The sequence below is a fragment of the Dipteris shenzhenensis genome, chromosome 19, assembly GCF_047967505.1.
Source record: "Dipteris shenzhenensis isolate YYH24624 ecotype China chromosome 19, Dip_SZ_1.0, whole genome shotgun sequence".
Classification (NCBI taxonomy): domain Eukaryota; kingdom Viridiplantae; phylum Streptophyta; class Polypodiopsida; order Gleicheniales; family Dipteridaceae; genus Dipteris; species Dipteris shenzhenensis.
Window position 1 is genome coordinate 25,570,185 of NC_141614.1, and position 15,947 is coordinate 25,586,131.

Here is a 15,947-nt window from a genome sequence, read left to right on the forward strand (position 1 = left end):
TATAGGAAAGACACAACCATGAAGAAGGTTGAGAAAGTTATAGGCGGATTTGGAGAAAAAAACATACCTTGGTACTTTAACATATATAGTATTGAGGGAGCATAATTGACACGAGTTTACTTGTTTGTTTTGTTACCTAATAAAAGTGCATACACTTGTGTTGGATCAGTACATCAAATAATGGAAGATGTGGTTGCAAAGGAGGGAGATATTGGATTGTTGATTATTATAAATCGAAACAAGAAATTTCTCTTGGATCCCAGCGATTATGAAGAATCTTGTATGAAGTCTGACATAGATGACAACATGCACACAAGAGGTTGGATAATTGTAGAATCAATTGATGGAAACTTACATTCACATAGTGACAACAATCATAGAATCATATCGCAAAGTTTCAGTGACATTAAACAAGCGCAAGAGTGGGGAAGATAGTGGGGAAGGAACAAAGAAAGAAAAGTTAACTATAATTGATGTACCAGAAGAAGGAACAACTCCAAAGGGTGTGCTAGTAGTTGTGGAAAGAAGCAGTGGTAGTGAATTGGAGCCAAGTGGGGGAGCCAAGTGGAAAGGTCATAGGGAAAAAAGAGGGAAAAAAGGGCAAAAGAAACCATCAGGCTTGGTGGAATATGAAAAATACTATCCATTTGGGTTGCATGCAACATTTCCAATTCCAGTGGCAAGATGTCAAAAAGCTCCTCCAAGATATGTATATAGAGGGTTGAACAAAGAGCATGTGGAGAAGCTTGCTATAGACTTCAGTTAAAACCCTAGGCCTCCTACTGTTGTTGTAGCGGACTTAATGCCTTTAAATCCTGAAACAAAGTATCCCCTAGAAAGGGTAGAAAAAAAGGATCTAACCAAGTGTCACTATTGGATACTATCTAGACAACATTCAATAATGATGCTGCTAAAATATTCACATCTAATGATGATAACAGCACAGCCCAAAGAAAGAACTACTACCGCACCTACCAAGCCAGAGTTGTAGTGAATTGTCCCGCACGCTTTTGTGTGGAGATATAAAAGATGGCAAACCTAGAGTCTCAAAATATCTTGAGACAATCTCCATACATTGATATATTTAACTAGGTGAGGGGACAATGGGTTCTCTTTAATTGACCCAAGAAAGCACAATAAGGGTTTGCAAAAGGACATCCAAATTGTGAGAATTGGGATGTAAGTATAGAATTCAATTATGAATCATTTTTTACTAGTCAGTTTTCTTAATTATTGCATTCTAATGGCTTCATATATTTTGCAGGCTTTCATTGACACTAGTGGCAAGGTAACATTGGGCAATAGCTTTGCCATGAAGGATGTACATATGATCATCAAAAGCGATGCCATTTATGATGCCTAGATCTCCATCCTTCAGGATTACATTGAAGACAAATAGTCGCAAGATGGAAAATGCTGCAAGGCAACCCACAGTCTCAATGTTTAGATGCTTGCATGGATTGAAAGATGATCCAATTCGTCAAATTCAAAATGACAGTAAGGAAGGTAGAGTAGTCATAGCTAAAACAAAGACTGATGCCATGATTCCTGATATTAAAGGATGAGCTATGCAAATAAAGAGAGATGCTGTGCTACAAGAAGAACTTTATATGTTTATATCAGCAGAACAACCTTCTTTAATGTTAAAAAATTGGGATGAGTGCAAATTACATTTTAAAATTAGTCTAGAATTGTATCATCAGATTCGTGGTTGCTGTGATCCATGGTTCAAAGTGAAGTTTCAACAGGGCAAGGAAACTCCACCATTGCTTGATGCTGCAAAGGGGTATCTGAGGTAGATTATGGGACAAAGTGAAGGTGCAAGTCATGGACCAAATTCCACCCGACCTTGGAGTTTCTACACAATCGGTTCAAACATAGAGGGAATGGAATTTATACATAATGTGTACCAAGATCCAATGGCAATAGGGGTTGCATTTTTGGATGTAATGTATGGACCAAGCAGAAGCAGAAATTGGAACGAGGATCACTTTGAGTGTTTATTGAAAAGCTTGATGACAATCGCTTCTCCCCCAGTGAAATTCTTCCTTCTTGTGGTGTTCTTCACAATGGATCATGTATCATGTTTGAAGAATGCATTAAATAAGACATGTGGACAATATAAAATATACTTTGATTGCCTTAAGTTTGATACTTCAAATATATTTGTCACTGAATCTATGGATGGTTTATTTGCCTGTGTATTGGTAAGCAAGGAAAAGCATTTCAACGATATTGAGCACTATACCAATGCACAATGTAAGCCATCAATATATGTTGCAGATGAAAAATATCAAAAATCAAGTGGTGCTGAAGAATCAGGTGATGAGTATCATGGTGATGACGACGATGATGATGAATTTGACATTGAATTGTCCTTGAAAAGAAAACGTTCAAGTATCATGAAAGACGTCATCATGGGTTTCCATTGAGAAGATGAGTTTGTATTAGACTTGTTTTCTAAGGGGCTTGCTGCAATAGAGTCTCTTCCTTGTAAGAGGCATGTTGTTTCAGTTGTTGAGACTTATGAGTAGTTGGCAAACGTGGAAAGTATCTGTTGCACATATATGCTTACAGTAATCATGAAATTCGACAATGGGCTAGCTTGCAAGAACCCAGTGTTGGCAATGGAGGAGGTACCAAAAGAAGATGATATAGTTGAAGGTGGAGGGGATAAAGAAATTGATATCATACAAGGACAAAAAGAGCTTCAACCCTTCAATGAAGAGCAGCGTGAGCATTTACAAAAACACGCTTCATTGTCATCAGAGCGAAAAAAATGAGTTGGGATGTTGCAATTGGTAGTAGCATTTAAGGAAGGAACAGTAGCCCACACTCAAGTAAATACCATTATCGAGTCTTCACAATCTTTATCCTACACTCTAAAGTTCATAGAGTGAAAACCCTACCAACACCTTGTAATTTCATGCCAAAATGTCACCACTATTGCAATGACTAGTGCACTTAGGCTATCTCTCCTTTTCTTGCGTTCTATTGAAGCCCATAGACTACTCGGATTGGGATGATCAAGAATTGCTTCCACTCTTCATGCATGTCTCAAGAGTTTCTCCAAATAACAAGGACATCTGTAGAAAGCAGACGGGATGCAAGATGTTTGACAAGCACATTATACACATGCTTGATACAACGCAGGTCAGTGGTTGCCTAAACCATCCTAGTGGTTGCTTGTGATTGAGCTTTGGGATAGTTTACTTGTTTCATTTCTTGATACAACGCAGGTCAGTGGTTGCCTAAACCAGCCCAGTGGTTGTTTGTGATTGAGCTTTGGGATAGTTTACTAGGCTGGCCTTGACTTAATGTGATTGTCCTAAACCATCCCGGTGGTTGGAATATCATAGGCCACATGCCAAGCATGTGGAAGGCATGTGGAGGAGTGTGGAGTCAAGAGGAATCCTTCTAGAATTCCCATGTGGAATAAGGAGGATGTAGACATATGGAAAAGAGAGGGTCCTTATGGGCTCCATGTGGGGAGACTCTTGACTTTCTCAATATTTTAAGAGTCTTGAGCATCTTTTGATGGGACACATGGCAAGAGTAGCCAAAAAGGACATGGATGGTGACATATGGGCTTATGTGATGGATGTGGAAAGGAATCTATAGCTGGTAGCAATTGTAAATGGGTGAAGGAGGGTCTATAAAAGGAGCCCTCCTCTCCCTTGTTCAACATCTCTTCCACCATTAGACCTCATGTTGCTGTAGCTCTAGTCTCCTCAAGCCTCTTCCATGAGCTTTCTCTCCCTCTTGTAGATATTCTCTTATGTAGACTCTTGAGTCCATCTATCTCTCTCTAGTTTATTCTCTCTCTATGAGTAGTCGTGGAGCTTCCGCTCCCTCTTGTATGTATGAAACCTCTTCTTCTCCCTTGTGTTTGTAGTATTTTGAGTGTATTTCAGTGGAGTCTTACTTTCATGGCAATGAAAGTCACTTCTTATCATTTTCCTTGAGTATCCATTCCTTTTCTCCATTCCTATGTTCTTCTCTCTCTATTCAAGTCTCTAAAGTAGTTCTTGTTTGGCTGCTCATGGTGCACACATGGTCCATCCATTTCTCGAGCCACCATGCAAGCTTCTTTCTCTCTTTTAGGCAAATTCTAGGGGTATTGGATCGTTGATAATTGTGTAGCCTTGAGGGAGTAGTTTGCTTAGGCGAAATCTACATGGGCAGATGGCAAATAATATAGCAGTTAGACCCGTGTCAATATTTGGCCTATAACTTTCTCTTCAATGGTCCGATTTCAATGAAACTTATATCAGCATGAAGCTCTCTTTAAGAGTCTTCCTTGAATGTAATTATTTTTTTTGTATTAGGTCTAAGACAAGAGTTATGAGTCTCTGTGTATGACTACTTATTTCTATGGCAGTTTTTACCCCCTTTTAGTAAATTGTCCATATCTCTTCAACCGGTTATCTGTTTTCAATGAAGCTTATATCACTACAAATCTTCTTTCAAGGCACATCCTTGTATATACTTTAGTTTTTTATATCAATTCTCTAGTGGAACTTATAGACCTTTGAGTTTTCTAGCAATTTGTAGAATGATTTTGAGCCATTTCTAGAGGCTTCTGTGAAGGAGGTGCCATGTTTCCCCAGAATTTACCCATCCAGCCAAATCAACCCCTTCAAGCCCCTAGATATATATAAGTTCATGTCATATTAAGCCAAAATATCTTCTTCCAACAATGCATCACTCTTCTCTTTGGTGTCGACCAACTTGGTGAGATAATGGCCTCTGTGAATCCTTTTCTTCTCCCGATGCTGGACTTCAACATCACTTGGGATGTTACCATATTCATTCTCCTTTAAGGGAAGCAAGGAGAAAGATATGTTGTGGGTTTCTTTGCATGAAGATATTTTCTTCATCTCTCTTTACAAGTGATAAGGGTCTCTATTATTAAGATTGGGAAGAGCAGGAAGCTAAGAGGTGCGTGAAGTTTCATTACCCCCAACTTCATGTCACATATTTTGGTGGAGACACCGGGTACGTTTGCTATTGGATTCATCTCACCTTACTAAATGGTCTCAGGTGTACTCGGTTGCATGTTATGCCTAGTATAGGCATGTGTTTTCTGATCTGATAAAGAAGATGCCTAAAAGAACTCCGTTAGAAGAGATTGTAGCCTTTAAGAGAATGAGAAGATTGTGAAGGTGATGCTCAAGCTATTCGCACAGTCATCATGATCATATCCTTTATGTTTGCACTATTGAATATGTTGGTGAATCGACAACACTGGCAATAGGCACAATGATAGATTGGGGATTGTTTCATGCACTAGCAACTTGGTGTGAAGAAGAGTTGGGTCTTTGGGTAGTTTTTGAATATAATAGTGGAGTGGTGATTCTCAATGCTTTCAACTTCTTTTGCTATGCAAATGATGAAGAGTACAATATCTTGAAGCTGTTCTGTGCACTTCGAATTGTGAGAAGGGTGATTCTTGAATGCATGTATACACAATGTTTTCATGGTGCTGATTGGTCACTTATTTTTGAAGATTTTGTTGAGGATCACATTGTGGAGGGTTTTCAACAAGTGGTTATGCATACTAAGTTGGTCTTGGTATACTAAGGCTCTCTGGGATATTGTTTGGGATATTATTTGGATCTTGGTGTTTCCTTTTTGTGTTTCATCATGGCGAAGATTCCAGTGTTTCGAGGGACCCAAGGGGAAGACTAGGAGTCTTATCTTCAGGATTTTGTTTGAGGATGCCAGCTTTTTGGATGGTCCATGAAGGATCGAGTAGAGATTTGGCCTGATTTTCTTGAAGGTGTAGCCTTGAGTTGGCATGAGGCCTTGCTGAAGTCTACCAAGGAGGACTGGGACCAAGTGGTGTGGCTGCAATGAACTAGAGATTTGGGGTAGTGGAGTTGCCAAATTCTTTGATGTTGTAGTTGGACCAGTTCTATCAAGGAGAGGGTGAGATGGTCTCTACATTGGAAATCTTATATGAAACTTTATGGACAAAGTATGAAAGGGCAGCTTTGTGAGCTGTGGCATCTGCATCATCAGCCCCTCAAAGTCTCATAGGGATGGAGCACTTAAAGATGAGCAAATTTGTTATGGCTTTGGAGCCTCGTCTTCACTCAAAAGTAATGAGTAAAGATCCAACAACATATGTGGAGGCACTTCGCATTGCGACCAAGAAAGAAGCTTCTCTAAAGATCGAATCCTCTTTTGTGTCTTCAACAGCTTCAACTTCTAAGTTGGAGGTAATGGGTACTCCTCAGGTACCAAAGTCCTATGAATTAGATCATAATATCTCCTAATTGATGGCAGAGTTTGCTAAGTTGAAACTAATGTAGATGCAACAATTTCGATCATGTCATCATCTACTATAATGGATATCCTATGCAAATCACTCTTTTGTGTAATGGACCATTGTCTCAGCACTCTATTCGACCACCTGCACAAGTAACAATTTTATTCTAAACTAATGGAAAATATTTTGGACTTCAAACTAATAAAGTGAGGAAAAAATGCACAAAAACAAATATTACATGAAGATACAAACATTGTTCCCTTTCCATATTTTCCCTCATTTTGCTGCCTTCTAGGTAACATGATAATAAGCATGGCTTTTGGGTACCTATTATATGTATTTGACTGAGATAATCATTTGGACTCATATTTAATAAAATAAACACTCTCTAAATGCACAATTAATTGCATTTTGGTTGGCCATAGTTTTATAATCAAGAACCCATTTGCAAACTATGTCCACACGAGCCTGTACAAACCATATCATGCATAATATTTATGTAGACCATGAAAGTTCTCACTAAAAATATGTGCATAACAGCTAAATATATTGCCTATGTATGAGCCCTAATGTTGGCCACATGATAGTCACATATATCACCAAAAATGACAACCTTATTGCTTCCCATAGCATGATAATAAGCATGGATTTTGGGTATCTATTTAATGTATTGAAATGAGATAACCACATCTGGACACATGTTTACTAAAATCAACACACTTTCTAAATGCAAAATTTCTTGCATTTCGGTTTGCCAAGTTTTTGTAAGCAATAACCCATTTCCAAACTATGTCCATAGGAGCCTGTACAGAGCATAGCATGCATAATCTTTATGTGGACCATGAAAAAAACATTTTTTCTCGTACAATACAAACATTCCATGGCACCCATACATGTGCAACAATGTAGTGAGCAAGACTTTTCAGTGCCTATGACATGTATTTGTCTCAAATGACCATCTAGACCAACTTTTAACAAACCACTACACCTTTTAAATTTGTGTTGGCTGGAGTTTTGTGTTTACAAGAAAATACTCCGCACAAACAATCAATAGAGCCCATACTTAGCTTTGAGGATGCCTTCATAAAGCAGTGCTTTTCTAGCATGCTGTGGGTCGACACTATGGGCCAGCCTATGTGCTAACTATCTATTAGCTAAATATGTTGCCTACAAGCATACATAGATACAAAAGGTATGATGCAAAGAACTTCACACATGTAAACAAAGGATCCGAATAGGTAGCCACAAACATGTGCATATAAGGCAACACTTAAGTCCACAATGTAGCCACAAGTATGCATATATAAGGTAGCACCTAGCCCATAGTTGCAACCCCATGTAGGTTGCATAGCAACTAAATATGTTGCCTACATATTAGCCCTAATGCTGACCACACGATAGTCACATATATCACCAAAGTAGCAACCTTATTGTTGCTAATCATAAGATAGCAACTCATGTCCCTACACATGATAATATGCATGATAATAAGCATGGATTTTGGGTATCTATTATATTTATTTGACTAAGATAACCATCTGGACTCATTTTGAATAAAATCAACACACTCTCTAAAAGAAAAATTTATTGCATTTTGGTTGGCCGGAGTTTTGTAAGCCCGAACCCATATGCAAACTTTGTCCACTGCAGGAGCCCCTATAGAGCATATCATGCAGAATCTTTACGATAGGGCCATAAGGGCTATTCATTGGGTAGTATTAAATAGGTTACCAAGTGGGAAGCTATGGCATAGCAGTGTGTCTGTAAGATTGGAAGCTTGTGTATCATGATATTGTTTATCATTCAAAGTGTCATTAGAAGTTGTGCACAATAACAAGAAACACTATATTAGAGAATTTGGGAAAATCCCAATTCCCATGAAATAAAATATAGTCACTTCAAAAGTAAAATTTTTATGTTTTTGATTGAAACGTTAGCTCCATTAAGGCCCAAGTTTCAATTATGTTGGGGGAGACTAGACCATGAATAGTACTTTCCCAATTCCTAGAACCCAAGCAACAAGCTTCCTTATGTTACTATAGCAAAAGGACTTAATAGATGTGAACATGGACCCATGGTCAAAAACATTTGTTGATTTGCTAGTGAAAGAAAGATGTTTGTTGTTTCCTATGTGTCCAAACCACAAACAAAAGACAATTTATAGATGTTGCATTAGGAGGATTCATTGGAGTAAATTAAATTGCAGTATCGATATATACAATAGGATTGTTATAGAGCTTTGACATCTATTATATAAATGTGGTGTTCAAAAACAAAATTAAACTTGCAACAACTGTTAGTTTTTATTTGGTATATTAGATGTATCAACTTAATGCCAAATTCATATGTTTCTGTGTTGATAAATTGCAGTATCAACATATGCAATAGGATTGTTATTGAACTTTGACATCCATCATATAAATGTGGTGTTTAAAAACACCTTTCCATCACAATAGAGCTCGTGAAACTCTCCATCACAATAGAGCTCGTGAAACTCAGAGACATGGTCTTGATAATTTTTTTGAAAAAAATTGCTTTCTTGTGCTAAATATAATCAAAACCATTGACACATAGCCAATTTTACAAGTAAATTTTGCACCACATTGTTTAACATAATCATTAATAATTCCATACAAGTATTCTAAGAGTGCTCTCAACGGAAGCAAGGATGGAAGAAGGAGAGAGAGAGACAGAGAGCCACACAAGTTTTGGTGGGTGCAGAACCACCCTAATCTTCTTTTTCATTCATTTATATATGTGTTTGAGTATTGTACATAACCGGGGTAAAGGCACAGTGACCTTAAACCCCCACAACCTCCCACTTAAAGGACAATGTGCCTTTAAGGGAGAACAACCAGTGAGCATACTATCCAATGCCCATCAATACATGACAATACTCAAACCGCTGACTAGGTAGACTCTTCGTCAGCATATCTACAGGGTTATCATCTGTATGAACCTTGACAAGCTCTATGCACTTGTCCTCAGGTACCTCCCTGATGAAATGGTACCTGACCTGAATGTGTTTGGTCTTTGCATGAAAGACCGGATTCCGTGCTAGCTGAATAGCACTCATGGAATCACTATGCAATGTCGGTACACGTGTATGAATCCCCAAATCTCCAACTAGCCGATCAAGCCATATAGCCTCCTTGCAACCCTCTGTGGCTGCAACATACTCAGCCTCTATAAAGCAACGCACTTCTGTGCACGAGACATCCACGACACTGCACCACCTGCAAAGGTGAACACATAACCAGAAGTGGATCTCCTACTATCCACATGCCCTGCATAGTCTGAATCTGTGTACCCAAGTACATGCATGTCTCCTTTACCAAAGCAGATGCACATCTCCTTGGTACCCTTCATGTACCTCATGATGCACTTAACTGCCTCCCAATGCCTCTTTCCTGGATTAGCCATATACCGGCTAACAACTCCCACTGCAAATGCAATGTCTGGTCTAGTAGCTATCATAGCATACATAAGACTCCCAACTGCTGATGCATAAGGAACCTTGGCCATCATGGCCCTTTCCTCATTTGATTTGGGACTATCTGTATGACTCAGTTCCACATATGGAGGCAATGGAGTACTCACTGCCTTCCCCCCCTCCATATTGCAACGCTGCAATACTTTTGTAACATACGCTTTTTGTGAAAGCCAAAGGAGTTTCCTACTTTGATCACGCGTGATGTGCACACCAAGAATATGACCTACAAGTCCCAAATCCTTCATATCAAAGGCCTCATGCAACTTGGCCTTTAATGCATGTAGCTCATAAGTATTCTTGCTAGCCAATAGCATATCATCCACATATAGTGCTAGGATTATCAGGCTACTATCCTTAGCCCTTTTAGTGTAGAGGCAGTGATCAATTTCACTCCGTCTAAAACTCTGAGACCGAATGAAAGCATCAAACTTTTAATACCATTCTCTAGGGGCTTGCTTAAGACCATAGAGACTCTTCTTTAGCTTGCAAACTAAATGCTCTTTGCCCTTTTCTTCAAAGCCTTCTGGCTGCACCATGTAAATTTCCTCATGCAAATCCCCATGCAAGAAAGCTGTCTTGACAACCATCTGCATAAGCTCCATATCCTTTGATGCCACTAGTCCAAGCATGCATCTAAGTGTGGTCATCTTCACAACCGGAGAGAATATCTCATCAAAGTCCACACCCTTCTCTTGCTTGAACCCTTTAGCAACCAAATGGGCCTTGTACCTAGGCACATCATCACCTGTGACCTTCATTTTGTAGACCCATTTACATGGCAATGCTTGTTTTCCATGTGGCAAAGAAACCAAGTCCCAAGTCTTATTCTTCATAAGTGAACTCATCTCTGATTGCATAGCATACTCCCACTTGTGTTGATCCTCGTGCATCATAGCCTCTCTATAGCAAGAAGGCTCCCCGCAATCAGTAAGCATCACATAGTCTACCCCTGGAACAAACCTATCAGGCGGCCTAGACACTCTAGATGATCTTCTCAAGGGCATTTCAGCTTGCTGTCCCACTTGCATATCAACCACATTTGGCTCATCATTTCCACCAATAGATGATCCATCATCTACCCTTGATTGTATACCTGTGGGAGTACTTGGTGGTACCATTTCTTGCACATTTGGTGCATGGACAGCTTGCTGTCTATCAACATATGCAGTTGGATTCACATCCTGGAAAGTGATTCTCCTCATTTCCACATCCCTCATGGGTGCCTTATGCATCTTCTTCTCATTGAAGACTACATCATGGCTGCGTATGATCTTCTTTACTTCTGGATCCCAGAGACGATAGCCCATCTCTCCACTTTCACCATAACCTAGAAAGATGCATTTCCTAGACTTAGGATCTAGCTTCTTTTGAAGCTCTTTCGGCACATGTGCATATGCCTCACACCCAAATATACGCAAATGAGAGTAAGAGGGCTTCTTGCCACTCCATGCCTCTTCAGGAATACCACCATCCAAACTCTTACTAGGTGATCTATTGATCACATGCACTACAGTCTTCATTGCCTCAGCCCAAAAACCACCAGAAAGACTTGCATTGGAAAGCATGCATTGCAACCTTTCTTGAATGGTACGATTCATCTTTTTTGCAACTCGATTTTGCTCTAGAGTATGAGGGGATGTGAGATCCCTCTTAATCCCACGTGTATCATAGAAATGCTGAAAGTCATGAGAGAGATACTCTCCACCATTGTCAATCCGTAGGCATTTAAGCATTCTACCTGACTGATTCTCAACCAAGGCCAACCATTTCTGAAATACCTGGAACACATCACTCTTTAGAGCTATAGCATAAGCCCACACTTTCTGAGTTGCATCATCAATGAATGTCACATAGTATTCAGCCCCGCCTAATGACCATGTAGGCATGGGACCACATACATCTGAATGCACCAAGTCAAGCTTTTTAATCTCTTTCTTTCCCCTTCTTTTATGGGCTGATTTAGTCTGCTTCCCATAGAGACAGTGCTCACAAAATTCAAAATTAGAGAAACTCAAATGCGGTACATAACCCAAACGGCATAAGAGTTTCATTCCATTCTGGCTCATGTGCCCCAACCTGCAATGCCACAAAGAAGTGCTTGGCTGCTCGGTTATTGCAACAACATGATCAAATACCCCTGATACATGTAAGGGATACAAAGTCCCACACTTGGCACCCTTGGCCAAAAGCATAAAGCCCTTCTGAATTTTCCAAGTCTGAAAGCCAAAAGTGGTGTGAAAACCAGCATCATCTAGCTGACCCACTTAAATAAGACTCTTGGTCAACTTAGGCACATGTCTCACATGTTTCAAAACAAATGTAGACCCATTTGCAAAAGAAAACTTTATGTCATCTGCTCCCACATCAGCTCCCACTATGTCACATGCATAGTCATTTCCAAGATCCACACAACCTGTCTTTCCACTGTCATAAGTGGAGAACCATTCCCTATGGGGAGTAACATGGAATGAAGCACCAGAATCCAAAATACAATCTTGGGAATATGCATCATCTGAAGTGGTAAGCAACTCTGCAGATAAACTGGACATGAAGAAAACGTCATTGTCACTATCATGTGTGACTGCATTGATCTCCTCGATCTTCACTTTTCCTTTGTCCTCCCTTGGACTCTCTTCCTTTTGATTTGCACCCCAATTTGCATTCTTTTTCTTATCCTTTTGCTCTCTTTTTAGCTTGTAGCAATCCTTTTTCATATGGCCCTTCTTGCCACAGTGGTAACACTCAATGTTCCGTGCCCTGGATTTGCTACGTGACTTCCCTCTTTCTTGGGACTTCCCCTTGAACTGTGATCTGCCCCTTTGCACATTTAAGGCTGCATCTTGCTTGTTGCCATCCATAGACTTTCATCTAATCTCCTCGGCCAACAAGCTACCCACAACATCATCAAATTTCAGTACTCCACCAGGTGTAGAATTACTGACAACTGTACGGAAGGTATCCCATGAGGATGGCAATGAACATAAGAGAAATATTGCCTTAGTCTCCACATCAAAATTCATCTTCTGAGCCTGAAGCTGGCTGAAAATAATATTGAATTCATTCAAGTGAGAAGCAATGGAGACCCCTTCCTTCATCTGCAGCTCAAACAACCTCTTCATTAGGTAAACTTTATTAGAGGCAGTTTCCTTCTCATAAGTGGCACACAGTTTCTTCCACAAATCTTCTGTAGTCTACTCATTTACTACTGTGAAATAAACTGACTCTGCAAGATGGTCTAATAGTAGACTTTGCTAATGCATCCAACTCATTCCAATCATCCTCAGACATATTTGTAGGCTTAGCTTCAATCCCTGCCAAGGGTTTAATCTGCTTCTTTTGAATAAGCACATCCCTTATTTGTTCTTTCCACAAAGAAAAGTTTGTCCCATCAAAATTTTTAATGGTAAAAAAATCCTTTTCAGACATGGAAGAGGATGCCATGATGCAAATGAAGCAAAAAAATCCAAAATGCTAGTATCTGCAAGAGATAATCACACCAAATACCAGGTGCACCCAAATGTGTATGCCACAATAGAGTGAAATATCACCAAAACTCAAAGCTCAAAGCATCAAAAGATGCATCTGACTCATGTGCATATACTATGCATCCATATGAGCAAATCCGGCCCAAAAGAAAATGCCAATAAGTGCCAAATGACTCAAGCATAAACACCGTCCACTGGCATATGCATCAATAATATCTCATCCAAGAGAGCATAGCACTATCAGTGCATCACCTGCAATGTGTCAAAGCTGTCCCTCAACATAAAATAGCATCCATGTGCAAAGTGTCCATGAAAATAGCATCCCACAAGGCAATTTGGGCCTATCAGCACATCTAATAAGGATTGCAATGCATCCAAATGGCCTATAAATCATCTACTGCAACCCAATGCACACCACGAATGAATGCACACTACTCAAACTGCAACCAGAGTGATCTGCATAAGGTATGCTCAAGAAATCATGGTCCCACGGTAATTACCGCTACTGAAAATAGAACCTGAGATGCCTCAAAACATGGGCGCCATTGCATAATAGGACTTAGCAATAAAATCTGCAAATATATATCTCTCTTCTATCGGAACTCCAAAATCTCAACCGATGAGTGAGAAATGGGAGTCAACACTTATCCACTGCCATGTGGCATAAATCTAAGGTTTCAAAACCTTAGAATAAAAAATGCATAACAGAGAGATGAAATTGAATACACAGAGATCTATAACTCTGAAAATCCTCCACCGAATTGCACAAGAACTAACAGGTAGGAGTTTTTGGGCGTTCGAAACGCAATGGGATAGACGGTTTTGGAAACCGTGGTCTCAATCACTGGGTCCAACACACGGACTAAAAAACGTTTTTGGAAACAGAGCTGTTTGTAAACTCCACCGGAGTGTGAATGATGACAAACATAGAAGTTTTAGGACCTCCTGAGTCCACCGGAACTGACAAATCTGCAAATGGTTGCTCCAAACTTGAGTTCCAACACCTAGGCAAAAAACGCAAAAACTGACACAGTGAGTCAGAATTCCAATGAAATGATCCCAGATTCAAGAATGAAGGTGTTTTCAAGCTCCTGAAGTGAAGTGGACACCAAAAGCAAGCAATAGTTGCCTCTACAAGTCAATACGGAGTCTCTGTCATCGAACGGAACAGGGAAAAGCTCAAAAAACGACTTTTTCTTTGAAAACACTTAACAGGCTCTCAAAAGCACTTCGCAAAGCCAAAGTGACTTTTTTAAAGGTTCCTCCAAGGTCTCTGCATACTCGGATGCAAGTAAAATCACCCACGAAGCTTCCCATAGAGCTTCTCCTTCCTCCCACAGAGCTGCTGAGCTTTAAGCATTCACGCATGCTCAGCTAGATCACCCGGGATACCAGTTGAGAGTGCTCTCAACGGAAGCAAGAATGGAAGAAGGAGAGATAGAGACAGAGAGCCACACAAGTTTTGGTGGGTGCAGAACCACCCTAATCTTCTTTTTCATTCATTTATATATGTGTTTGAGTATTGTACATAACCGAGGTAAAGGCACAGTGACCTTTAACCCTCACATATTCATACTCACAAAGTAGCTCATCTCCAAAGGATACATCCTTTATGGTTTGCTTCTTATGACTTTTGAGCCCAAGGTGGTAACTTAGGGATGTATACAAATACAACATTTGTTCTTTCTTTACAATACATTGAGCTATTTATATATCCAGCAATGTTTCCATACAATACATCTCCCACAATACATTTCACATCTGTGAATGGCTCAATGATTGGATCTTCAAACATTCCATAAGTCCATCCTTGGGAAAAACTTAAGGAGAGATCTCCAAGTATCATAATCATACTTTGGACCATTATATACCATCAAATCTTGTTTCTTCTTGATGCTCGTATGTACAAAAAACCATATCCTGCCCCAGGTATTGTTGATTTCTTTACTTCATAATGGATGCCATTCATTTCGAGCACGTGATCAATGGGTATGGGAAATTCATGTTTCCATAAACCATTAGATGCAGGACCAAAATTTCACTACAAGGCATAGGCCATTTTTCAACGAAAATACTGACGCTTTTTATATTAAAATTTTTTTTTTTCACGGGTGCAAACGTCACTATAAGAGTTGCTAAAAGCATTAAAAAAAAACCGTTGCTATAAAGCGTCACTATATATAGCGACAATGACAAACGTCGCTTTATAGCAACACTGTTAATCGTCGCTATATAGTGACACTAGTAAACGTCGCTATATAGCGACAATTAATAGAACTTAAAAAAAAGGGTTAGTGGCGCTAAATAGGGCTTGCTATGGCCCTGTTTAGCCCCACTAATCCTTTTTTTTTTTTGTAATTACAAAACAAAGCTTTTTATAACAAAATTTCCCTTGCGAAAAGGGTGATACAAAATCGCTCATATGAAATGATCGAGCAACAAAATCATATACATGTCGGACATATACAACATTGTTTGTAACAAAATTAGCCTTTCGAAAGGGCGATACAAAATTGCTCAAACGAGCGGATATACAAAATGACATACAGGGCGACGAAAATGCTACTACCACTACTACTACTACTACTCATCCGAATCCGAATTGTCCTCATCTTGTTGGCCTGTTCCTTGGTCCTCGTCAGCTGCGTCTTCTCCCTCATCCTTGTCACGTGCGTCTGATCCCTGCCCCTGTTGA

At 39.7% G+C, this 15,947-nt stretch overlaps 1 pseudogene; it reads left to right on the forward strand.

Annotated features, from left to right (window-relative positions):
* The first annotated feature begins 282 nt into the window (after positions 1-282).
* Positions 283-1,565, forward strand: LOC147890269 (uncharacterized; annotated as a pseudogene).
* The last annotated feature ends 14,382 nt before the right edge of the window (positions 1,566-15,947 follow it).